This window comes from Danio rerio, chromosome 5, assembly GCF_052040795.2.
Source record: "Danio rerio strain M-AB ecotype USA chromosome 5, GRCz13ab, whole genome shotgun sequence".
NCBI lineage: Eukaryota > Metazoa > Chordata > Actinopteri > Cypriniformes > Danionidae > Danio > Danio rerio.
The window spans coordinates 35184080-35210299 of record NC_141025.1 but is presented as its reverse complement, the minus strand read 5'-3'; the positions used below and the strand labels follow the sequence as shown (position 1 = coordinate 35210299).

Sequence of the window (26220 nt, the reverse complement as noted above, 5' to 3'; positions counted from 1 at the left end):
CGTTCGCGTGGGTTTCCTCCAGGTGCTCCGGTTTCCCCCTCAGTCCAAAGACATGCGGTAAAGGTGATTCGGGTAGGCTAAATTGTCCGTAGTGTATGAGTTTATGTGTGAATGTGTGTGGATGTTCCCCAGAGATGGTTTGCGGGTGGAAGGACATCCGCTGTGTAAAAACTAGCTGGATAAGTTGGCGGTTCATTCTGCTGTGGCGACCCCGGATTAATAAAGGGACTAAGCCGACAAGAAAATGAATGAATGAATGAACTTTCTTCCGGATAATTCATGAGGTGTTTTCCTGATTGGAACCAAAAACATGTCTCCACAAGCTTAGCATTTACTGGTATTACTCTACATGTGGGAACATCCCACAATGTGAGAAATTCAAGGTACTTACAGTACACACACACACCACTCATGCACTGCAATGAAGAAAGGAGATTTGCATCGACTCTCCCTGTGGCTTTACTTCCTGCTGTGCATTTAGTGTCACATGTGACAGTAGTAGGCTCAAGCCATTAGCCATTGTTCACTTGCTGAAAAATGTATGAAATGGTACTTGCACCTCTACTAGTCCTGAGCATTTGAAGATTTTCATACATTTAGACTGAGTCATAAATTGTGGTTATGGGTTAAGCATGTTGAAGTGCACTTACTGAGACATTATGTACTGAAAGTGGCACGTATTTTAGTTATTTATTTATTTTCTGCTGTTAATTTAGAGAAGGGTGTCATTCATTTTAACTGGATTTCAAAATGCCTCAGCACATCCAGGATCTAATTTTTTTTTTATTGTACTGTAGATCAAATCTAAATCTCTCAATATCTTTTCTCCTACCAAAGCTTGGAAAATTCCCAGGATTTTTTGTCCATTAGTTCATGGTTTTGTGATTGCTTTGCATTGATTGGGGACAACACAAACTGTGTAAACATATATATATATATATATATATATATATATATATATATATATATATATATATATATATATATATATATATATATATATATATATATCAGGGCTTGAAATTAACTTTTTTACTTTTTTACAACTTCAAAAATTTACGAGCACCAGAAAAAATTTAGGAGCACCCACCAAAAATGATTGAGCACCGCTGCAAATTGTATTTTAAGGGATTTATTGTATTTTAAAACAACATCAATTAGGACTAACAAAAACCAGAAACAACTATAACTAATGTTGAGATGACATTGATATTTGTGTGCAATAATTCCAAAATGAATGTTGAATAATTATGAAATATTAATGATGATGAAAATGACAATAATAGTAGCAATGAATTACATTTGTCATCATCATGCTGCCTTGAATGTGCTTAAATGCAAGTTATCTGCTATAAACAGTCTGTTACTTTATGAAAAATAAATGTATAGTTTTCAAACAAAAATGAAGCATTCAGTAAGAAATATTTATTTTTACTTCTGTTTTTATATGCTTGTCAATTTGATAAATAATATTTCTGCTACAAAACAAACAAAAGATTATAATGAATAATTAAATTCAAGGCTGAAAGCTGCAAAACAGGGATCAGTAACTACATAAAATATATATATATATACACCTCAAGAAAGAATAGACAAAAGAAAGTAAGTAAAGTCTCACTTCTATCACTCTTTAAAAGTTTTGGTTTCAGTTTGTGTCAATTTAACTGTTCAGTCTGAGCTGATTTTCCTTTTTCTGTGTTAGTGGAAAAGCAGGCGAGTTCTTGCGATAACCACCTGCGCAATACCACTGTTTGTTATGAGCTGCAGTTTCAGTGTAAACTTAGAAAAGGCGAGCTTCTTTGGCGATGATATGTACAGTATTAGATTTGACTTTTATAGCGGACATTTGCGCTGAACACGCAGTGAACGCAACGCAACGAGATTTGGGCGCTTTCTCCGAAAAGCATGAACTCGATTGATCCTCAACTCGCCTCAACTTTAGGTGGGGTTTGCAAACCTGTGTGCTTTAAGTTTTTACTCTTCAGCCGTTTGCATTTCCAGTGGTCATAAAAGCTCCTTGCCTGTCATCTGACAGCGGAATACCGTGATTGACAGCTAATATGAACCAATATAGCGGCAGGGATGCCGATTCAGCACGTTTTTAGAAAAAAATCAAAACAGGTCGCACTACAACCATTATCTGCAGTCGCACTAATGCGCCCATATATATTATGAGGTCGCATAGATTAATTTTCGGGCGCATATACGACCAAAATGGTCGCAATTTCGAGCCCTATATATATATATATATATATATATATATATATATATATATATATATATATATATATATATATATATATATATATATATATATATTGATAAATAAATACAGAAATATAAAATTATAAAATGATTTATCTATTTTTATTACAAAATAATAAAAAGGAAATCAGACCAAGTTGGTGAGAGAGGTCTCTTCTGCTTATCAAGTCTACATTTATTTGATCAAAAATACAATAAATTTGTAATGCCGATCAATAATATTTCTCTCTATACTGTAACATATTGGTTCTATGTGAAACTTTTTTTAAGTGTAATTTTAGTAAATTAAAGGTAAATTATTAGCATCATTAATGAAACTGCAAATTCTATTTTGCCACATTACTTTTTGTTTCTGTGTTTTCTATCAAATAAATGCAGCATTGGGAAGCAGTAGAGGCTATAGAGATCCCTATATGATCAGTAGTTTGTACAGAATTTGTGCATGTATTTTATTCTGATAATTTTCAAAAACCCCAAACTTTTACAGGACACGGTAGTAGAGGTGTGAACCTACACTGGTCTCACGGTTCGGTTCGGTTACGATTATCATGCCATTGATTCCGTTCAATTCGATATCTCGTTGCATCATGGTGCATTGACAATGCTTTCCATACACAGTTTTATATTTTCCTCACAGCACAGCAATTCTTGTATTAAAATGTATTAATATATTTAGATACTATTTGTAAAATAATTTTGTCCTTAATACAAATAATTAGTACATAAACTGTACATTTACACAGCACGAGCACCTACAGCAAATAAACAAATATAATATCCCGCTCGCTTTCTGAGACTTGTCTACCAAGTTTTTACTTACATCCCTATGATTGGTCATGGGCTCAACAGAAAGAGCTGCTATTGGCTCTGGTGCTCTTCACAGATGAGAGACTCTGATAAACAGCAGCGGTGAACACAGCTGCTCCATGATAGACACTGTGGAGAAAACTCTGCAGAAAAGTGTCTGTGTCCTGAAGTATCCTTGTAACAGCCGAGAGGAGAGAAAAAGTCACGCCAGCAGGTCAAAGAGGCCACAGTGAGAGAGAGAGAGAGAAAGAGAAATGGAGTTTACTTGCATTCTCTCACTCGCAGTGAAATATTGGCTTCTGCTATAAGTGTCAGTGAAATACTCGCAGTGAAATTGTGCACAGTTTTTGCGTTTTTAAGTAGTTGGAGCGTTGTAAATACTCACGCTCGCCATAGTAAGCTACAGCAACATAGCGCATATGAGATAAATGATGTCAGTACATAATAACCGGTTATGAATATTACTGAACCGATACCGAATTGTCCACGTTTGCATCGTGGTGCACTGAAGAAACAATTAATTTTGACACCCCTACTCTGTAATATGTTTGCTTAAAAGTCTTTACTTTATAACATTTGCAAATTATTATTATTTTTATTTTTTTTTTTTGTAAAGATAGGCTTTTACTTGTAGGTCTACATAAAGGCTTCTCAAAGTCCAGTCTCTGGTCCATATGCCTGAGAGAATTCAATTTAAACCCGCTCAATAATTGTGTTTAAGGGATTAAAATTGTGGATTTACTTCTTTGATTTGACTACTTGTTCGTCTTTTTGGCCATGATCCGAAATGAGACTGAAAAAGAAACTTTCTGCGTAGTGTTGTTGTCATTCAGTTTACGCGTTTGTGGTAATTGGGTGACACTCTTCACTGCAGTGAGTGTTTGAATGGGTGAGGATGTCAGTTTCCAGAAAGACAGAAGAAAATTTGAGTTTTCAAAGATGATAGACAGAGAGGTGTTCATTTTGCTCACATCCAGCACAAATGTTCTGTTTGATTCATAATGAGATAGTTGCAGTTGGGAAGTGGAAATGTGAAATATGACACTATGAAGCAAACATTTCGTCAGCTGATTGAAAACATATTGTGCCATTTCTCACGTTAGAGTGCCCCTTATTTTACACCTTGTTATTTTTGACCTATCTTTGGCTGTTTTTTTTTTTTTTTCTCTCATAAAATCCGCTGACACTTATATTATGTGTCACTTGTCATTTTGCCACTTTTGCGCTAGGTTATTAATGTAGGCTATTTTAAAATGCAAAATTCTGACTTATGTGCATATTTATTAAAACAATGAATTTTGACATTGATGAGATTTTGGATTTGGATTTTTGAATTGAGACTTGATACATTTGTTCCTCTGTTTCCATATTGTGGTTATAAAAGATCAAACATGAGAGTTCTTGCTGAGAGATGCAGAGAGATTTCTCATCAATGTTCTATTAATGGTAATTTAGCTACACAGGCTACATAGATTAAAACTACAACACATACACACTCACCCATACAGTTTGATTGGGTGGCATAGACGTTCTCTCGAACAGTAATGATATGAAAATAATTAATACAGCATAGTAACTGAATCATTTATGAACAACGAAAGTGCTAATCAGCTTATAAAGAGGAAGAGAGGGGGGAAATGAATGGGCTGTGGGGAAGTGCAGCCTCTAAAGGATTGGTGTGATGAATATTGGTTAAAGTTCAGTGTTGCTAACCCATTTCATGAGCTATCAGCATTTTTCAAGATATTTAATCACAGTTGCTGTTGTTTTTTTAAGTGGCCTGTACATTTAATAGATGTTCTGCAAGTAATTTTTGCATCTGCCATTAATAATATGTAAACACTAATTATTTCAGAAACTGAAAATCTTATTTTGAAGAGCAAGTTACTTTCATATGTTGATTTATTTTGACTGTATAGGCATACATTTTCATGTACTTTGAACTCTTGCTTCAGTAAGTTGACTTTTTGCAACATAACACAATTTTTTTGTTAAAACTCTTTAAAATACCAAAGCTGTTTCACGACTTCACTGTACATGTCATCTGCTCTATCTGGGTCAGAGAAAATTGAAGGTTTGTCTGTTGTGATTGTCAAAGGTTACAGACATATTTTTAAGATTCCAATCTTATAATTAATAGTTAAAAATGCATGTTTGCTATTTGTCTCAAGTTGCTTAAAAACAACTGACAATATTTTTGGGGATTTATCTGAAATCTTTAAGTCATAGCTGTAAATCTAAATCCTTTGTTAGGTAGTCTTGCTGATGCTATTGGTAAATGGTTTACTTTATTTGATCTTTAATCCTGTGTTGTCAGTGATTTAAGATTTTCAACTTGATTTCTACAACTCCGCCTTTATTAACAAAATACACAAATGTGTTGCTTTTTTTAATTGTGTATCTATATCATCACACACTTAAGTTTGCTCTGTTTTAATTTAACTGGAATGCAAAAGTAAATGATACAGTGGTTACTTGTTATCTCTGTCTTTATTTGACATTTTCATTTTTTCTTGACTATGTTAAAACTAAACGAAGTGACGTCACATGACTGTTTCTCTGACTGCATAACGCTTGAATATTTGATGATTGGTTGATTTTGCTAAACAGCTCGCTATCACATTTTAGTTTCACAGTTCAGTGTTTTCTTCTATAGATTCATTATCCAGAGTTAATAGCTGTGCCATCCTTCTTTCAGAATATCAGATGTTTTTTGTGCTTTATTCAGAGTTACCTAGTGCAGTGAGTGTGAAAATGACTTTTCTGTTCTTTTTCAAGTTGCTTTCAGTTTAACAACTGAGGTATTATTGAGACAAAAACAATTCAGGGTTTGCTTTAAATCACTTTATAGGACTTTTGAACTTAGGGATACTAAGAGATGTGAATGAATTGGTACTGTAGACATGGGACGAAAACTGATTTCAAGATTTACCACAGTTTAGAAAAGTCAAGGTTTTGAAGCCGCAAATTTTTTTTTTATCCTAAAGTATATGTAAGTGTGTGTGTTCTTTAGTTTTTTTGTTTTTTTTTTTGCAACTATTTCATTAGTTTTTTTTTTTTTTATCTATCTACAGCAAAATGACCCTTCAAATCAAAAGCTCAGCTCACGAATAAGGAATTGTTTGAAAATCAAGTCTCTTATACACCAACATACAAGCATGCCATAGACCCGAAGAGTGCAGTGGCTTTACTTTATACCCAAAGAAAAGAAAGCTATTTCAAGTTTTTATGAAATCAGTGTTTTTGAAACTAATTAAGTCAGTCAGTGATTTGTTTAAATTTTTTAGCCTGGCAAGTTTAAAATTACAAAACCCAAAATATTTAAAATGTTTCTTAAAATAAAATATATTGTTTTCAATGGGGGGAAAGTTGTTGTTTTTATACCCAGACATTTAAAAAAAAAACTTATTTTAGAGCAGTAATCACAATATCCTGAAATAAAAAAACTTTGATATATTTATCGAATGTTATCATTCTGTCAGAATCTCATACCAGCCCATGCCTAGTGTACTGTATCTAAAAACAAATATATGACAGATTGTATGAGATGATGTTGTTATGATCCAAAACAATCCATTTTGTGTTATAACCAGTGGTATAAAGTAACAAATTACAAATGCTCAAATTACAGTACTTACGTAGTTTTTCTCAGCAATTGTAATTTACTAAGTCGTTTTAAAATGTGTACTTATAGTTTGCCTTAAATACATTTAAAGTGCAGGATAGGTACTTTTACTCCATTACTTTCCTTCAACCTGCAGTCACTATTTTTTTTTTCTTGTATATGGTGAACTTTTTTCTAAAGAAGAAAAATAAGTCCTGCGATTCCTGTCCAATCAAATTGCACATAGAAAGTAAATTGCATCAAACTGAACAACCTCAAGACATGGGCTCCTTATAAATCCAGCAAACCTTTTGGAAGCATGTCCAAGAAGATGTCCAAAATCTTTAAAAGCAATAAAGCAATATTTCAATAAAGACATTGGCACGAAAAACAGCAGTTGATGGCTAAAGAATTCATCATTACGCTATTGTAAATCATTTGTACAGTATTTGGCTTCAGTACAATTTTGGCTTCAATCCTGATCTCTGATGAACCTGACCTTGTTCAAGGGTTAAATGTTGTGTATCAGACACCCAGAATCAATCAAATCATAAACACATAGTTATTCTTATTCCTGAAATAAGTAATGTAAACATCATCAAGGCAAGTATTCTGCATTCCTAATCTTTGATATATTTGAAGAGATTCAATAAATAATCCCTGTGCATTAAGTTGTTGATTTATTATACCCTTTAGCTTCATTTTGCCCTTCTTCTGCGTGTTTGTATATGTTTATGCTTATGCGTGCGGTATATGGGGATGTGGACGTGTGAGTTGATTTAACACAGAGTGGTAATAGCATCATTAAGGCGGAATGATGTGATCAAGAATGTCAAGGTTAATCACTGAACTAATTACAGCCAAGAGATAGAGATTAAAGGCGGGGGGAAAAAGAGCAAGAGACAGTTCACCATTTCAAGAATTACCAGTCTGTAACCACATCTCACATCTTGAGGACTTCAGCATGCAGACACACACACACAAACAAGCAGTCTGTCGCATAATGACTGTATGGGGGCGGCAGCTATTAGGGTTGCTAATGTGGATACTTTCACACGCTGTTTTTTGAAAAACCAATAAACTGACAGATTGAGAGGAAGATTCGAAAAAGCAAAGGAGGGAGAAAGAGATGCACATTGCAGGATCCACACTAAAGATCCAGGCCCACGGTAACCGTAATCCAGCACATGAATTATTTACACTGCATCTAAACTCAATCTAGCGAACACAGATCAATTCCTCTGCACAACATACGGGGGTGGGAAACAGAGGGATGGATGGAAAAGAGGGAGGGAGAGAGGGAGCAGATTAATAAATGAATTTAAGAAGTTATTCAAATGCTAAATTATTTACATGTCAAATCAATCCGAAGAGCTGAGAATGGATTGCCTCATTTTAAGGCAGTGCAGAGTGGATGGAGTGAGGTGAGGGAAGCGGATAAGAGGTGTTGGGAGAGAGGCTAGAGGATTAGATAAATAAAACATGGCAATATATGACCAGTAACTTGCTTATTTGCTGCACATCGAGGATTAGGGAAGGTGACTGCACCAGAAACCACTGTATGTTTCACCCACATGAAACCTGAGAATGAACAAATCCTGAAACACTATATACTGTTTAAAAGGCCATTTTTATATACACTCCCTGTTGTTCTCCAGCATGTATAAATCAATGAAAGCAGAACCAGCATTAGTGCTGTTGAATCTACTGAGGGCAGGTGAGATCAGTTTAAGTGTAGTAGCTGTAAGTGTGCTGTGGAGATTCAGGTCCATTTACACTCTAAAGTCATTCCCTGTGTGTGTGTACAGTATGTGTGTGTTTGTGTGCGTGTGTGCATTATCTTACACAGTATGGGCATTTTTTACTTCTTATACTATCACCCAATGTTAACAGTTATATACTTTATAGAAACGACACCCTCAATTGACTCTTAGCAAGAAAGGTAATAAATAAATTCTACAAAATTTACATTTATTTCAGACAAAAGCAGACAGGAAGGTTGGCAGTTTGCTTTCAAATGAGATATTCAGGATTCACAGGGCAAAACTGAATTACCACATCACGTGGGGAATGAGACTGACGATAACGACAGTTGATTTCCCAAATGTCATTGCTAATTGACACTTTTAGAGCTTTCTAGATTAAAAGTAGCCATCTAGATGGCACATTTAGTGGGATTAACGCATGCCCCAGAATGTTCACTTGCATTTCTTTATAATGAACAACTGAAAAATCCTAAAATATTCTTTCATTTTTGGTTGCATAGACGTCGTTCAAACTGTAAAGTGTATATTTGTTTGTATATTTACCAGAACAACAAAACACTGTGCTTTTGTAAAATAAAGAAATCAAACAGTGTGCACTGTCTGCCGCCTCTCTGGCTTTCTGACATGCGTTGTTATGACAAAGCAGATTTTGCATTTTCCACTGTCTGTCTGGATACCTGCTGTTTGCATTACAAAAGAAAATATACAGATTTTTAAAAGTTAAAGCCCAACCTTAAAGCCCAACAATCTACTCTAACTCTAAAGATAGTTTGTTTATTGAAAACTGAAACTGCAATTCTTTGAAATGCCTCTAGACCAGGCTCCGAAATAGAGCACATTTCTAATGACCCCAATTTAAAAATGGCCAACTTTACAACAGAAAAAACAAGTGTTTACAGCTTGGTACAAAAATTTTGGTGTATATAGCTAATATTACCCTTCACGACAACTGTGAGGGTGCTGAATTTTTTTTTCATTTACTTCTTTTATATTAATAATTAAGGGAGTAGCCACTTGAGTGACAGCTAGGTCTTGCTGGTTGCTGTCATGTCACTTCAGCTGATTCAGCTGATCTCCACTGAACTTGTCATATACATCGTATTTTTGTTTTTATTTATGTGGCTTTACACAGTCAGTTTCCTTTTGAAAATTTTCCTACAGTTATCAGATAATATGGCATGCTGTGTGCACCTAATTGTTTTCACAATTCATTCAAATGGCCTCCGTTTCCCAGGTGAGTGAAATTCTTAGACTTATTTACCATGTCTATAAATGTATTTGTTTTATTTAAGATAATTTATCATTTATAATTTTCTTTAGAACTTAAATGCAACTCCAGAATCTGACAGATTGATTAGCTGTAGGCTATAGAACAGTCATCTGAAACGTTGTCATACATTGTTATGATTGGTAAGTTGACCAAGTTTGACTAAATTTAATTTGTTTAAATTCAGCCCTTATGAAATATTTGCAACAATTTTGCTAAAATAATTTGTTTAAAATACTTTTTTGTCTACTTCATTCAGCTCTGAGTTAAAGTATTTTTTATGCTGCGTTTTGCTTGTTTGTCATTAATTGCTTTATTTACATCATACAAAAAGACATTGTCCTGGAAAGCACTGTATTTATTATGATATTTGGCAGAATTGTACACTGATGCATACTTAAGGATGTGATATTGCAGCTTATAACCAACTGTACAATTCAGGTTTTGAGATAGAAAGATAAAAAACCAAAGTGAATTCTGTAAAGCATATTTCTTATAGCACAAGCAATTTTCATTGCGTTCAGGTAGAATAACTATCACTGTTCCCCTTCATGCTTTCACTATCCATAATAAACCCAATGTCACATGATACAATGGGAATCATATTTTAAACACCGGGCAGAAATCCATTCGTCTGCAATATTCTTGCGCTGACTGAGCAGAAGTTTGGTACAGACCTGAAGCAGAATTTGAGGAACATAATGACTTTCTCCATCTGAGTGACTTTGGGCCACAGGTGTACTTTATAATGAGTCTGTGTGTGTTTCAGATATGGCTGAGTGCAACTGTGATTGATAGGTTTAGAGATCTGTCTCTCAAAACCCAAGCTAAGACATATAGAGCAACACACGAACAGATGATAAAAGCCCTTGGAGAGAAAACAAGAACCTGATTTGGCTTGTAGCCTTGTACCTGTCAAATACAGCAATCAGTGTGAGGATTTCAAATACTTAGTGCATTGGAATTTTCTTAACGATGTTTTGTGTTTTAAAAGTGTTTTTAAAACATAATAGAAACTGGATATATGAGGCATTCAAATGGGTAAATGCTCAGCAATAGCATCCAATGAAGTGCGCTTTAAAGGTGCTCCACATTAAAGCCACTGTGGAGATACTGTCAGACTTTTAAATGAGCCCAATTAGAGGCAAGGAAAGCCGAATGGCAATTTTATCATTAGCTCTTCTGAGTGATTCACTAAATTAGAGCAGCTCTTGTTAAAGTTTAATTTTGAAACATTCTGAATAGATGGTGATAATTGGCACAAGGTAATAATGAGTTTTGGGCTAACTCACTTTAAACAGGCTCAAAATGAGCTTTGCATAAATTGTAGATGATCATTGCTAGTTTGTAGTACATTTCAGTATTTGTTTGATTTCGCAAAGGAGGAGGTTTAAGCTCATTAGTGAAACAAACTATGCAATAAAGGCAACTGAAAATACTGCATTTATATAAGATTCATAGATCATAGGTAGTTTTTCATGATCAAGTACTAAGGCATTCTTAAATGGAGGAGGTTAATAGTTCAACCCAAAATATATACAGGGTGGGTCATTTATATGGATACACCTTAATAAAATGGGAATGGTTGGTGACATTAACGCCCTGTTTGTGGCACATTAGTATATGTGAGGAGGCAAACTTCTCAGGATGGGTGGTGACCATGGTGGCCATTTTGATGTCGGTCATCTTGGATCCAACTTTTTTTTTTCACTAAGAAGAAGGTCATTTGACACATCAAACTTATTGGGAATTTTACCAGAAAAACAATGGTGGTTTTAACGTAACTTTATTCTTTCATTACTTATTTACAAGTTTCTGACCACTTATAAAATGTGTGCAATGTGCTGCCCATTGTGTTGGATCAAATGCAACCCTTTTCTCCCTCTCTTCGCACACTGATAGCAGCACCGCACAGGCTTCCAGTATCCGTAGTTTTAGGTGCTGCACATTTTGTATCTTCACACCACAGACAATTGCCTTCAGATGAACATAGAAGATAAAAGTCTAAGGGGGTCAGATCGGGAGACCTTGGGGGCCATTCAACTGGCCCACGATGACCAATCCACTTTTCAGGAAACTGTTCATCTAGGAATGCTCGGAACTAACCCCTACAATGTGGTGGTACACCATCTTGCTGAAAAAACTCCGGGAACGTGCCAGCTTTTGTATCGTGAAGATACAAAATGTGCAGCCCCTGAAACTATGGATACTGGAAGCCTGTGCTGGCATTTCTCCTGCGGTGTTGCTATTTGAGTGTGAATAGTGGGAGAAGAGGATTGCTTTGGCAGTCCAACACAATGGGCAGCACATTGAACACATTTTATAAGTGGTCAGAAACTTGTAAATAGCTCATGAAACAATAGAGTTACATTAAAACCAAGTACACCATTGTTTTTCTTGTGAAATTCCCAATGAGTGTGTGTCAAATGACCCTCTTCCTACTGAAAAAACAAAAGTTGGTAACAAGATGGCCGACATCAAAATGGCCACCATGGTCACCACCCATCTTGAAAAGTTTGCCCCCTCACATATACTAATGTGCCACAAACAGGACGTTAATGTCACCAACCATTCCCATTTTATTAAGGTGTATCCATATAAATGGCCCACCCTATACATACATACAAAAAATATATATATATATATAATACACTATTAGAAGATTTAGTGTTTTAATCTAATTATATTTTCATCCTACAGAATATGCAGAAACAAATCATAGATTGTTCTCACACAATTTCTTTTTCATTTTTCTGAAAGTCTCAATAACAACATCGTGGAGTTTCTCTTTTAATGTATCAGCAAAAAGGATTGTAAAAAATATTTGTTATACTCTCAGATTCACTGCACTCTGTTTACCCAACTATTATGCCTTTTGCGACAGAAAAACCCAGAAATGAGTGTCAATTGGCATTGACGCAATACATTTATTCATAATCCTAAAAAGGGAATAATTTAGATTCTATAAGAATGCATTTCTGTCCTAAAATGTACTTTGCTCTATGTCAGACCTTAAAATCATAAATTAATAGACTGTGCTGTTGATAAATCAGTTTAACAACATCTGAGAAAATGCATGATACTTCTCTTGACAAAGGTCAAAGTATTGTTAATTGTTTCCATGGCAACTTGTGAATGGCAATGGTGCCTTGTCAGCCGTGAGCAGCCAATGTGACAAGGTCATAGAATAACATGGAAAGCACAGAGCTTGAAAGTATTAACAATGTGAGAAGAGAGCCATCCTGTTTATAGTCTAACCATATTTATGGGCTTAACTTTACCTTAAGAGTCTGCTTGGGCTTAAAGGGATAGTTCATCCAAAACTGAAAATTCTTTACTGAATCACACCTGTTTCACTTTCTTTCTTCTGTTGAACATAAAAGAAAAAAATGAAGAAAGCTAGAAACCTGTAACCATTGACTTTCATATTTAATTTCCTAATATAGAAGTCAGTGGTTACATGTTTTCAGCTTTCTTCAAAGTATCTTCTTTAGTAACAGAATAAAAAACCCATAAATGTTTAGATCAACTTACAGTAACAATAATCATGTAATCAATCAATTTGATGTCACAGAAGAATGCAGTTTTGTATTTTAATACAAGCAGTCAGATATATGAGCTGTACAAGTAGTTTTACCAGCTCGTTTACCTCTGGTTTACCATTAGTTTTTGAATGTATCAAACAAAATTTTGATACATTTAGAACAAATGCATAAAAGTAAATAATAACTCCACTTGCCTTTTGAGCATAGTGACAGACACTAAAGAAAGCTGCGAAGAAACCAACAAATCCATCAGTGACTATCCATATCTGCTCATAGACAGATCCTCTGATAGATTTTCTGTAGATATTCAGTGGAGAAAACTTGCTCTGCAGACATGCTTGAGTCTGGATCCATAAGAATCATTGTAGTTACTGACCGGAGAAGAGGAAACGTTACTTCACGGACACACCACTGGTCCAAGGTCCAGAGTGAGAGAGAGAGAGGCAGAGAGTTTTACTAAATGCCTCCATTTCCTCCCTAGCAATGAAAGAAGGGTCTCGGCTTTCGGGTTCTTCTGTTTCTTCAGTGACAGTGAAAGTCTGTCCCAGCAAACTCAGAAGTAGTGAATTGTGCACAGCTGTCAGCTTTTTAAGTTGGGGTGTTTGAATTACTCAAAATCACCTTTCTTGTTATAGTATGCATCTGTGACATAGGCCTTATGCAATTAATGACGTCAGTTAGGGCTGGGTGATAAAACAAAAATTAAAAATCGCAATTTTTCCAAAGGTTTGTCTCATTATTGATTTTGATTTTTTGTGTGTGTGTGTGTGTGTGTGTGTGTGTGTGTGTGTGTGTGTGTGTGTGTATTACTAGTCAATAAATGGAAAAACAAATATAAAATTCAAGAAAGAATTCAGTCAAGAAATGAAGAAATTTCATGACTGTCTGTCTTTGTTTTGGTCTTGATAACCTGCCCACTGCCAGTTTACCCAATTATATTTTAGCACCCAGGGTTGCCTTAGTGGAAAACACAAAGTATTTCATTTCACTCATGAGTGCCTCATCAATGCATGCAGCCGCAGCCGAAACCATATTTTCTGGAAGACAGCAGCATCCTCCAAAATGAGCAGTTTACATTGTAAAATAGTGTCATTACAACACACAAGGCACAAGATTCTAGCAACAGGCAATCCGCACCAGATGCAACAACTTTTAAATAAATTAGGCACAGGATAACAAAATGGTAAGGCTTATAATCTAATTAATTCATATTAAACCTTGTTGCTGAGAGATTGTTTGAACTGTAACTTGAGTCATCGTTCAAACTTTACCTTATGTTTATTTTATTTTCAAGATCTGAGGTAAATTAGCTGCTGCTGCTTGCAGTATGGCAATGCATGTCACTAAAATATTATTCAAACTCACATTTGTAGCATTTAGGTCTATTTTAAATGTATTATAAGCATAACTAGTACCTTAGGTGATCCTTGTCATAGAAGTTTGCAGTTGTTCATCTACAAGAAATTAAAACCGTTTCTAAAATAGAAATTTCAGGTGATGATTAGGACAAAAACTGCTTTTAGTTTGCAAAATATTCTCATGTCGCTGCTTGTACATAGGGCACAGTATATGCTCGGTAGTCAGGCATGTGTGCTCCTGTTGTTGTTGTCAACCTGTGTTTGTGTGTACTTGTCAGAATTTTACATACTGGACCTTTAATTGTCAACAACTCATTCAATACATGTTGTCTAAACAATTACAGTTTAGGTCATCTCCCATAACAACATGTTTGGTATTAATTGCCAACAGTGTTTTTTTTTGTGGACGTTTATCAAATACCACACAGATTGTTTCCCCGGTTGCAAATTTACAAGCCTAGTCCCTTTGCACAGAGTAAAGCTTTTATCCTGTCTCACTAAATGGGTGACGTCCATTCCCCTGCATGTCTTGTTCACACTGGATCAATGGGTAACTGTGAGTTGAGGGTGTGAAAAGGATTCACTATAGACATGCAATATATATTTGGCTGTAAGAATGTTTTTGGCAATTATAGTCTGTGAGATTAAAAACTTTTTTTTTTTTTTTGCACTTTTTCCAAAAACGTAAATACTTTAAGTAGTTTATGTTTGAAAACTTTATATTATATGCTAATATTCAAGTTTAATTTCGCACATGCATCCCACATTGTATACAGACTGTATAGGGCTGGGCGATTACTCTAAAAGCAATCAATATCGACATTTCAAACCTATGATCAATATAATTTTTCCAAGACAATTTTTTTTAAATTAATTTCTCTAACACATGTGGAGTCACATGACTCCGCTCTGTATAAGGCTGAGGCTGATTTATACTTCTGTGGCCACTTTGCAGCCACATCTGATCTCTGGTCAAGTAGAACGAAGGACCCATTCTTGAGCCTTACTTTGCACTACATTGATGATGAATGTAAGCTGCACCAGAGATGCCTTGAGATGGCATATTTCTATTGCATTCAAATTATTATTTACATTAAAATATTTGTCTCCAGAAGATGCAGGAAATGCACTGTTTGAAATATTACTTACTGGATATGCTAGAGTTATTTTATTGAATTGAGATACTGCTTATTTTATACTTTTCATATGAAAATCATAGAAAATATTTTGGTTTAACTTTTTTATAAGAATAAAGTTGGTTTTATAAGAAGACTGTTGGTTTCAGGCAATGTGTGTTTTATATTCATTTGTTCAACATTGATGTTTAGTAACTAATCATAAATAGTAGATAGTGTGTTTGCTCTAATTATTTTTAAATCAAGTAATGCACACTTCATTCAGAATTATCTCTTATATATGAGCATTTTTACTGTACAAACCTAAAATAAAATAAATAATCAGTCATTAATCTGGACTTTACTAAAACTGTTAAACTGCTTTGACAGTCTATATTGTGAAAAAAGCTACATGAATTGAATTGAAAAACTGAGTTAAAATGTTCAATTAATCAAGATTTTGATTTTAAGCCAAATCGCCCAGCGCTAACAGACTGTTGTGCTTTTAAACATTTATTTAATTAAATTGATTTCAATTGAATTGCAACTTTAAAATATTGTCAATTTAGTTCTGAATTCTGAAAAAAATCATGTATTCTGAATGCAAATTTCTAGAACATTATGAATGCAGGAACAAGCTATTTGGGTTACTTTTAATTTTGATATTTTATTGTTTACATCTTGTGACATTAGCTTATGTCCTAAGTCTCCAAGAAGCTCCCAAATATAAGGCTTTTATAAGGTTTTTTTTAATTAAATTAGATTTTGTAGTTGACATATAGTTACTTGAGTCAGATATAGGCATGGGCTGGTAAGTTTCCGATGATATGATTAAAATATCATGAGATTAAAATATAATGGTTTCACTGTATCACAGTATTGCAATTACTGCTCTAAAATAAATTATTTTAAATGCCCTAGTAAAAAAATAAAATAAATAAACATAACAAAAAACTACTTTATCCTCATTTTCCACACAATCTGTTTTATTTTAGGAAACATTTAAAATATTTTGGAGCAGTAAACATGTCAGGGTAAACAATTAAATAAACCATTGACTTCTGCTGTCTTTATTAGTTTCAAAAACATAGATTTCTTTACAAAACATGAAAAAAAACACTTTAAAAAACCTTATTTTTATTATTTTTTGCGGTTTTAATACGTTGACTTTTTCAAACTGCTGTAAACCTTGAAACCGGTTATTGTTTCATGCCTATACAGATACTAAGCAGACAGATCAGTAATAATATTCTAGTTCTAGTGCTAGTTCACATGCAGTACTTGCAAAAGTTACTTATAGTAAAATGTCAAAGGTGGCCCATGTTAATAAATTGAGCTGCTACTCACTTTTTGGATGAAGGCAATCAGCCTTTTAAATGCATAAAACTGTCTCTTTGCAAAAATAGGTTCTGCAGTATTATGCAGATTGCCACCTGTCACTACCCTGATGACACTTGAAAGCAAGAGGTGTTCTGGTTAATCACATTTTCACAGGCACAATTACCACCGTACTTGTACCAACTGTTCATTTTCAGAAAAGATAATCTCTCTCTTGTTGTATTCTCACTGAAACTGTAGTTATTTTTGAACAATGGTGAGGTCAGTAGCAGTACAGCTTTAAGAAACGTTTTTTTCTTTTTCAAATTATTCCTGTGCAATGTGTGGCATTTTGAATTGCTAAAAACTGACATATGTCATAGGCATAATAATAAGAGTCTATTGCTGAGATGTTGGAAAACAAAGTATGTGAGCGTTCATTCAATTACAGTTTTTGTTATGCCACAAATTGTCAATTGCATTGTTGAACAACTGAAAGGCTGAATTACTCACTGTTGCCCAAACATGACACCCTCTTGAGAGGAAGAGAGAGAGAGAGAGAGAGAGAGAGAGAGAGAGAATATTTAGATTATTCAGACTCTTTCACTGCAATCTCCATAATGACTACCTTGGAGCTGCTAAAACAAATATGAGACCATTAAGGTCTGTTGTCCTGGTCCAGCAATTTTTCTTCAGGAGACCTACATTTAATGTATGACGCAATGAGGTTATTTTATTTTTAGCACTATGATACCATAATATACTCCAAAATCGCTACTTTGCAATTGGCTCTGGAGAGGCCTAACCACCCGCTTAGCCCTGAAAAGAGTTTCTGATGGCATGCGAATCAACACACAGCTTTGGAGGTTAGTGGCTACTTTAAAACACACACACACACACACACACACACACACACACACACACACACACACACACACACACACTGGCTCTGAGAGTTCTCTTATCCACCCACTGTTAGGTAGGCGTCTTCTCTGATGCTGAGTGTTGTAGAAAGAGTGAAAGTAAGCTGGGATGAGTGGAAGCAATAGATAGAAGAATGACAGACGGGTGAGAAAAGAACACACGTGAAAGGCACAATATTGAAATTTAAGGTGACAATTAAGCTTTGTTGTTCACTTGAAAGTGTGAAAGCCTCTTTTCTCACTCCTCTTGGATTCAGAGAGCGTGGCTTTGTGTGTTTTCCCTTGACTGTATTTTCTGTACCAAAGAATGTGTGCTTTTTGTGCTAAAAGTTGGGGATTATGTATTTGGTGTCAAGGGTTTTGAAACATTTTAGTCAAGTAATTGTCTTCTTGAAAGCATTTTGGGGCTTTCTGGGCTTATTGCTGGAGTAATTGAGTGCTAAGTGTTGTGTGTGTGTATGGGTTGCACAAAGACTTTTGAACTCTGTAGTTGTTTGCTTTAGGTCTTATGACAGAAAAGTTAATAGCTCCTTAAAGAGTTAAACTTTCTTAATGAATTAATTCATTCATTTTATAATGTTTAAGAAACATTAATGAATATGCATTTGATTTCTTGCTTTTTTGTTTAATGCAACAGTAAGCTGTGAAGTAGAGCTGGGTGGAATCATGGTACATAGTTACCACGGAATAAATTGTCAACGGGTCACTTTTATCAGGCTTGCGTTTCCGCTGCTAAAAGGGTAACAATGGTACTCTTTCGGTGGGTGTGATGTACGACATTTCAGACAACGTCATTCTCGCTCGAGGAAATCTCGCTCAAAGTAAAGCTGTATGGGTCGTTTACATATCACATGAGAAGCACTTCTCACAAAACAGATGCTTTATACACATAAATACTTGTGTATAAATGTTAATTATTAACCTCTCTATGAACATAATTTGATTATAACTGCAGGTTTATGATAGTGTAAAAAATAGCCTAGTGTAACGTCTAGAATTATATAAAATAAATAAATAAATGCAACATATATGAACACATACAGCTCCTTATAGTCTCTGAAATGTTACCATTCTAGCGGCTGTCCCGTGGGCGCCGCAGGACCCGACCAGATTTCTGCGGTGCGGGAATAAATTGCCGAATAAATCGTGGGAGCGGTCGGTAACGGGTTTAATTTGGGACGGGAGCGGGCTGTCTAGCAATATCGCGGATATTGCTATGAGAGAGAGAGAGAGAGAGAGAGAGAGCGAGCGAGCTTTGCCTGTGTGTGTGCTTGGTGCTTATGTATGTGTATTTTAGTGCGCGCGCGAATGAGAGAGAGAGAGTGAGAGAGCTTTCCCAGATAGCAAAATACACTCGGGCCAGTTCCGGCTAGATTCCCGCCTGCCAGAGACTTACCACTCAGCCCGGCTCCGGCTGCCGGACTCCGGGTGCTTGTAGACTCACTGCCCGATTCCGGCCCAAATCAATCGGGCCAGATGCGGCGTCCGTAAGCGAGCCGACGCTGCCACATCCGCGCTGGAATCGGCCCGAGAGTAATGTGCGTACTCAGTATTTATATACCTTTATATAAAACCTTTTGGTATTACATTGGTACTTGATACATGGTATTACAAGGCTTTGAGTTGATATAACAGCAAACGCCTGTGTGTCTGCTTGGTGCTTGTGTGTGTGTTAGTGCGCGCGCGCGCGTATGAGAGAGAGAGATTTGTCTGTGTGTGTGTGCTTGGTGCTTGTGTGTGTGTTAGTGCGTGCGTGCGTATGAGAGAGATAGAGATTTGTCTGTGTGTGTGTGCTTGGTGCTTGTGTGTGTGTTAGTGCGTGCGTGCGTATGAGAGAGATAGAGATTTGTCTGTGTGTGTGTGCTTGGTGCTGTGTGTGTATGTGTGTGTTTATACAGACAGGACTGTCTCGACTGTATAGCTGGGGGATTTTCGGTTTTGTTCTCCCCCGCTCTTTAGCGGGATCGGGCGCAGCGGCCAGATAACGGGGCGGGTCGGGCAGCGGGACAATAAATTCTTAATATAAGCGGGAGCGATCGGGTTCGGGCTAAAACCTGGCGGGTGTGGGCGGGAGCGGGATTCAAAATTTAGTCCTTATTTGGGTTCAAACACAACACAAACATCTAGCCCAGTCAGTGCAAACCTCTCATCTGTGTCTTTAATCTTCATTGGCACATGTAGCCTCTGTTAGAAAATAATTCTGTCATTCTGAGTTCATAATAGTCCAAAAGGTGATGATAATAGTTAAACGTGGCAGTATAAGTTTTAGGTTGCTACAATAATTATTTGCTCCTTTGTTTGCTTCTGAAAGAATGGGATGACAGAAGCATTTTAGTAATCGTTCGGAATTTATTATCATCAGCTCGCACTTTTAGATGCGACACAGCAGTTTTTGTTCTTCTTGGCTTTGTGGCTGTTCATCAAGATGACAACAAGGTTTGATTGAGCTTGGCTCGAGCATGGCTTGTTATTATATGTATATATATTATGTCTATGTAATAGTTTGCAAAAATGGCGGCTTCTTTGTTTTCTTTCTCCTGCTTGTCCACGTATCTCTGTAAACCAATAACATTTAAGCTGCACGTCTAGCTCCGCTTTTTGGTACCCTTTTGTCATGCTAGGTACGTTTTGCAAAGGGTACCCAAAAAGTGGTACGGTATGGTTTGCTTTTAACTACCTTCTGACTGTGGAAACGGCCATAAAAGCATACCGTGCCGTACCACTCAGTGTAAATGGGTACAATATCCCTCAGTAAGGTTCTGTAGACTAACAACCTCAAAGCTTAATTCAGTATCTGCTCTAAAACCCCTTTTTCTTGAAAATATTGCTCCAAATCAGCCTCCTGCTGTGTCTGAGTGTCGGCCCCATGGGAAAGTTATCCAGGGGCTGCTGTTTTCCGGAAAAAAAAAAGAAAAAAGAAAAAAGAGTAGTAGAAAAATTAGAGAAAATAATTAGTTCCATCTAGGAACAAAGCATCAAATGATTATAAAATCAAAATTTGATTTAAATTTATTAGCGAGAACCTAAAGCTTAGGGGGATTAAAAAGTACTCTCTAAATTAACCTGTGATTTACCATTTCTCAAAATCACACAAACAGAAAAGATATTGGCCAACAGGAGAAGATAAAGGTCAAAAGGTGCTAAATATCAGCGCTATTGTGCTTTCCTACTATATGTAAAATGGAAAAAATAAGAAATAGAATTAAAAAAGAAAAAAAAGTTATTTTCATTTCTAAAGTATTCATTTTGTATTGTTTAGAATAAAATAAAGTTTTATATAAAATAAAAAGAATAAAAAGCATGAAAAGCATTTTTGTATTAAATGTAATTAAGTAATGTAAGTAAATGCTGTGAATAAAATAATAGCTTAATATGTTTTAAATATGACCTATACATAAAAAAGTACTCAACAGTAAATATATTTGTTTTACAGTATACAGTGTTTAAGCAGCGTAATTGTGTTTAGCTTTAACACATTTCAATGTTTCATAGTTTTAGTTTTCTTTTAATTAAAAAGGAAATTGTTAATAAAGGTGGTGGTGATCTTCATCCCAGCAGTTGTTTGTCATGGGAATAACAGGTGCCACTGTCTGTCTTGTCTTCCAGTATTATCAGTGGCTTTCTAGCATGATATGCATGGGCTTGTTAGGAGAATTAAATGAACCATAGAGGTTGTCTGAGGTTGTGTGTGTGCAAGCAGCAAGATGAACTGCTCAAGTGCAAATGAATGCAGCTGACCACTGATTTGTCAAACTGACTTGCAGTCTTTGCTACTTTGGTTTCATTTTGTATGAAGTAATGAATGTCCTTCAAGGAAATGTATTGGAGTATAGAATCTATTGAAGAAATCTACTATAGTTGAATAAAAGTCAATGTTGCATGAAAAATTAAAAATCAAGTAAAGTACTGATACTTATAACCGATAATACTGTAACTAAATATTATTGCTTTGTTATGCCACTGCAAAAAAATGTTGTGGAGAATAACTATAATCAAAGATTTTTGGTCACTATTAAATTGCCATTGTATTGAAAAACATGTTATCCGAATGTCTTATTTTTATATATTCTGAAGAGTGATAATTATACAGTGTTTTACATTTTATGTCAAAAATAATAAACATCTTACAAAAGTTCTGAGGGAGTGGTTATACACTTGACATACAGTAGATCAGGCATTGTTTAAACAGTAACTATTGTTTGAACATTAACTATGTCTTCACTTATGGTAGGGGCAATATTATGTATTTTCTGTAATCATACATAATCTCTGGATTTAAAAAAAAACTGAAACAAATAATAGAAGCATTGCATTGCTCAGACAGATTTAACCTAACATGATCATTCAGCTTTTGACAGCATATACATAAAAACTGCCTAACATTATTAAATAAAATATCAAATCCACATAGTGATATACAGTGTCAATGTGACTCAATGTGCTCAATCTGTTTTCATCTCTGAAAGCCTTACATTTTCTCAGCTTTTTTAAAATTTCTTTTTATAGTGTGCATTTAGATATTTATAATGCATTCTCTAGATCACATTTAACTCTCGATTTGTTTATTACACCTTTAAGGAGAAACCTCAAGTCAGTATTCAATTGTGGGCTGCCATACAAATTGATTTACTTTCTGAGATAATATCTGAACTTATCATACTATCATAACCGTTAACTGTCTGCTTTATAACCTTAGACTAGACGTGATTACATGATTAGCATAACCTCATTGGCATCTCGGTGGGCTGAAATGCACCTCTGTGGTCTAGCGAGTACTTTGTGAGGTGTCGGTTCAACTCGAGGCCACTTGACATTTAATGATTGCCACAGAAATCTCAGGCCACAGCACTTTAAAGATTGCAAGGCTGACCACAATTTTGAGACCACATCAAGCAATCATTATTCCAAACACAACTTTAGACAGAAAAATCATCTGAGATACAACTGTAGTTTCCTTTTCCCTCCCACTGTGGTCATGGTGTTTACAGTTTGTCAATGATTTTTTACATATGTCCAATAATAACATCATGTATGGACAGAACAGTGCCCCGCAATTGATCCAAAAACCACAAGCTTTTGAGTCCCATCGAGTATGTCCCTATAATGGAGTGCAGTTTTCGCTCTTTTTCCCCAAAGTAAAAAACCCTTATTGAGTGCAAGAGGAAACCAGGACAATCCAGTCTACCCGTTTATGCTTCAAAGCTCCTCCAGTTCTTCCCCTCAGATAGCATCAGTTCACACATGCCTGTAGCCTCGATCGCCCTCCAGCATCTCAGTGGTGGATCTCTTTGTGTTTGTGTATGCTGTCCTTGGAGCATCCTTCTATCTCATTTTTTTGAAATAGGCATCACTTCTCACCCGATAACATTCGGGGTGGATTAAAGTTGAAGGAGCACCCAACCGCACACATCCACATGTTTGTTTTCCTATCACAGTTGAGACTTTCCATAGACTTCTCTTGCTTTTATACTCAGTTTATCATATTTTGCATCCCCTGGCCTTAAATCTAACCTACTAGCAAACTTATTTTCACATTTAGGTTTTAATTAAAACTTTATTTAGTGAGTTTAATAAGCGGTTTTCCTCATGTGGATCGTACAGTGTACTGTAGGTAATTTCAGGTTTTACTATACTATCGAGGCTCACGTTAGCACAAAAAAAACTCCTAGTTTTCAACTTAGGTGAGTGTACAGAGGAAGGAAAGGTGAACCAGAGCAAGTGAAATTGAGGAAAGAGATAGAAAGAGAAACCGAGTGATAGAGAGTTCATCTTCGTGGTCAGATGGTATTGATTCTCATGTTATTACATGCATTATTCACAGGAAACTCTCCTATGTATGAGTAGAGATATATACACGAGGGGCACTGCTTGCGAAATCCATTCGTCTTCCTCACTGTTGGATATCTGTGCAATGTGCAATTTTGTTTCTTTGTCATGGCCCTAGTTGAGATTATTGGAATCCTCAAGGTGTTTCTATGACTATAAAACAACAATGATATTGAAGTGGTGAGATGGCTTGGTATACAGTAGCATTGAGTTTGGGCCTGTGTGGGTTCACAAATATCCCCACAAGTATATCAAAATATTAGTACATTTTGAGCTGTGGGGACAATTTGTTTTGAGAAAACAGCTCCTTAATCAAACAGAATTGTGTATTTTGAAAATGTAAAACTAAATGTTTCTTTAAGTGCCGGGACACACCAGGTGGACGCCAAGCAACTAGCACCAATAAAAACTGTTTTGTCGCCTCACATTGAATCATGTCTTGACCAAAAAGATTTATGTGAACACACCAAACAGACAAAAGCCGACTGAATAGAGAGCTGCAATCTGTGCCTCCTCAAGAGGATGTGTCTTTATGGTCTTCGGCGGGCAGTAGTCTGTTTTCTTGTTCTGCCAATTGAAACCAAACTTCCAACTTGCACAGACAAAGCATAAACAAAGCAGCATTTAGTACCAGTATCACAGTAATTGTCACTTAATCATATAAATATGTCTGATTTACTAATAATCTATATTGTTTGTAAATATTTATGAAATGTTGAGAAATTAAAGTCGGCCTTTTTGTAACCATTGTTGGCTTGAATTGTTTACATCACTTCACTACGTCACACTTGTACTCTGATTCATTGCTGAATAACCAGTAGAGCTGTGAAACCTACACTAGTCTCACGGTTTGGTTCGGTTACGATTATTATGCCGGTATTATCGGTTTGGTTCAATTCGACATCTCGGTTCATAACGGTGCATGGATGGTGCTTTCCATACACAGTTTTATATTTTCTTCACAGCAGAATTCTTGTATTAAAATGTATGAATATATTTATATTTATATACTATTTGTAATGCAATTTTGTCCATTAATACAAGTCAGATATATAAATGGTACCTTTAAACAACACAAGCATTTATAGCAATTAATATAAACATATAGAAATATCCAGCTCGCTTTCTGATCCTTGTCTACCAAGTTCTCTTACACCCCTTTGATTGGTCACACCCTCAGCAAAAACACTATTCACAGATGAGTGTCACTGATAAGCGGCAAGCAGCAGCGGCGATCACAACTGATAGACGTGGTGGAGAAAACTCTGCAGGCACGCGCTCGTGTCTGTATCCAGAAGTATCGCTGTAAAACAGCCGAGAGGAGAGGAAAAGCCATGCCAGCAGGTCAAATGGGCCTACAGCGAGTAAGAGAGAGAGAGAAAGAGAGAAATGTATTTTCATTCTCTCAATCGCAGTGAAATAGGGGCTTCTGCTGTGTGTCAGTGAAAGACTGATCCAGCAAACAAACACACAGTGAAATTGTGCCGAGTTTCTGCGTTTTTCAGCAGTTAAGGGTTGTAAATACTCACGCTCGCCACACTCGTCATAGTAAGTTATGGCGACATAGGGCATATGAGATAATTGACACCAGTACATAATAACCGGTTATGATTATTACTGAACTGATAGCAATTGTCCGCATCTGCATTGTGGTGCACCGAAGAAACAATTAATTTTGCCACCCCTAATAACCAGTCAACATTCTCTTCAGCCGATGGCCGGCCCTAATTCTACATGCTGAATTTGGCCAATGAGCTCCAACTTAAACCCTACAATAGGCAACGTGACTGAAGGAATGACAAAGCTCAATGATCAACCATCTGCTTGGTGTGCCCTAGCCCTTAGGATTGAGATTTGGGGGTGGCCATTTAAGATCTCCATTCATGATTGCAAATTTGAACATAATTTTAATAAATGCATAATTTCCTGCCATTCCAATCCAAACTTTTTCATCTTATCGTAGTTTCCCAAAATTCATTTTGGAAAGTGCTTCTGTTTTATGTTTTTGTTGTCCAGTGTGGGGACAGTAATATATATATATTATTTAAAACTTAAAAAAAATTATTAGCCCCTTTAAGCATTTTTTTTTCAATAGTCTACTGGACAAACCATTGTATGTTGTAGTAGTCAATCTCTTTGTTGTTAGTTCAGTATGAATCAGCTGAATATATGATTGCTGATATTTTTTTATCTTATTGTGGTAACATTAGAGGGATTTGATGTTGCATGTGAAGTGAAAGTGAATAGACAATAAATAATAAGTATCATCTGAAAAAGTAGGCAACGCGGTGGCACAGTAGGTAGTGCTGTCGCCTCACAGCAAGAAGGTGGCTGGTTCGAGCCTCGGCTGGGTCAGTTGCCATTTCTGTGTGGAGTTTGCACGTTCTCCCTGCATTTGTGTGGGTTTCCTCTGGGTGCTTTGGTTTC

The 26220-nt window shown here is 35.9% G+C and overlaps 1 protein-coding gene across 21 annotated transcripts in view; it reads left to right on the top strand.

Annotated features, from left to right (window-relative positions):
- The window catches only part of fibcd1b (fibrinogen C domain containing 1b), a 279505-nt gene that overhangs the window by 150949 nt on the left and 102336 nt on the right, over positions 1-26220 (top strand).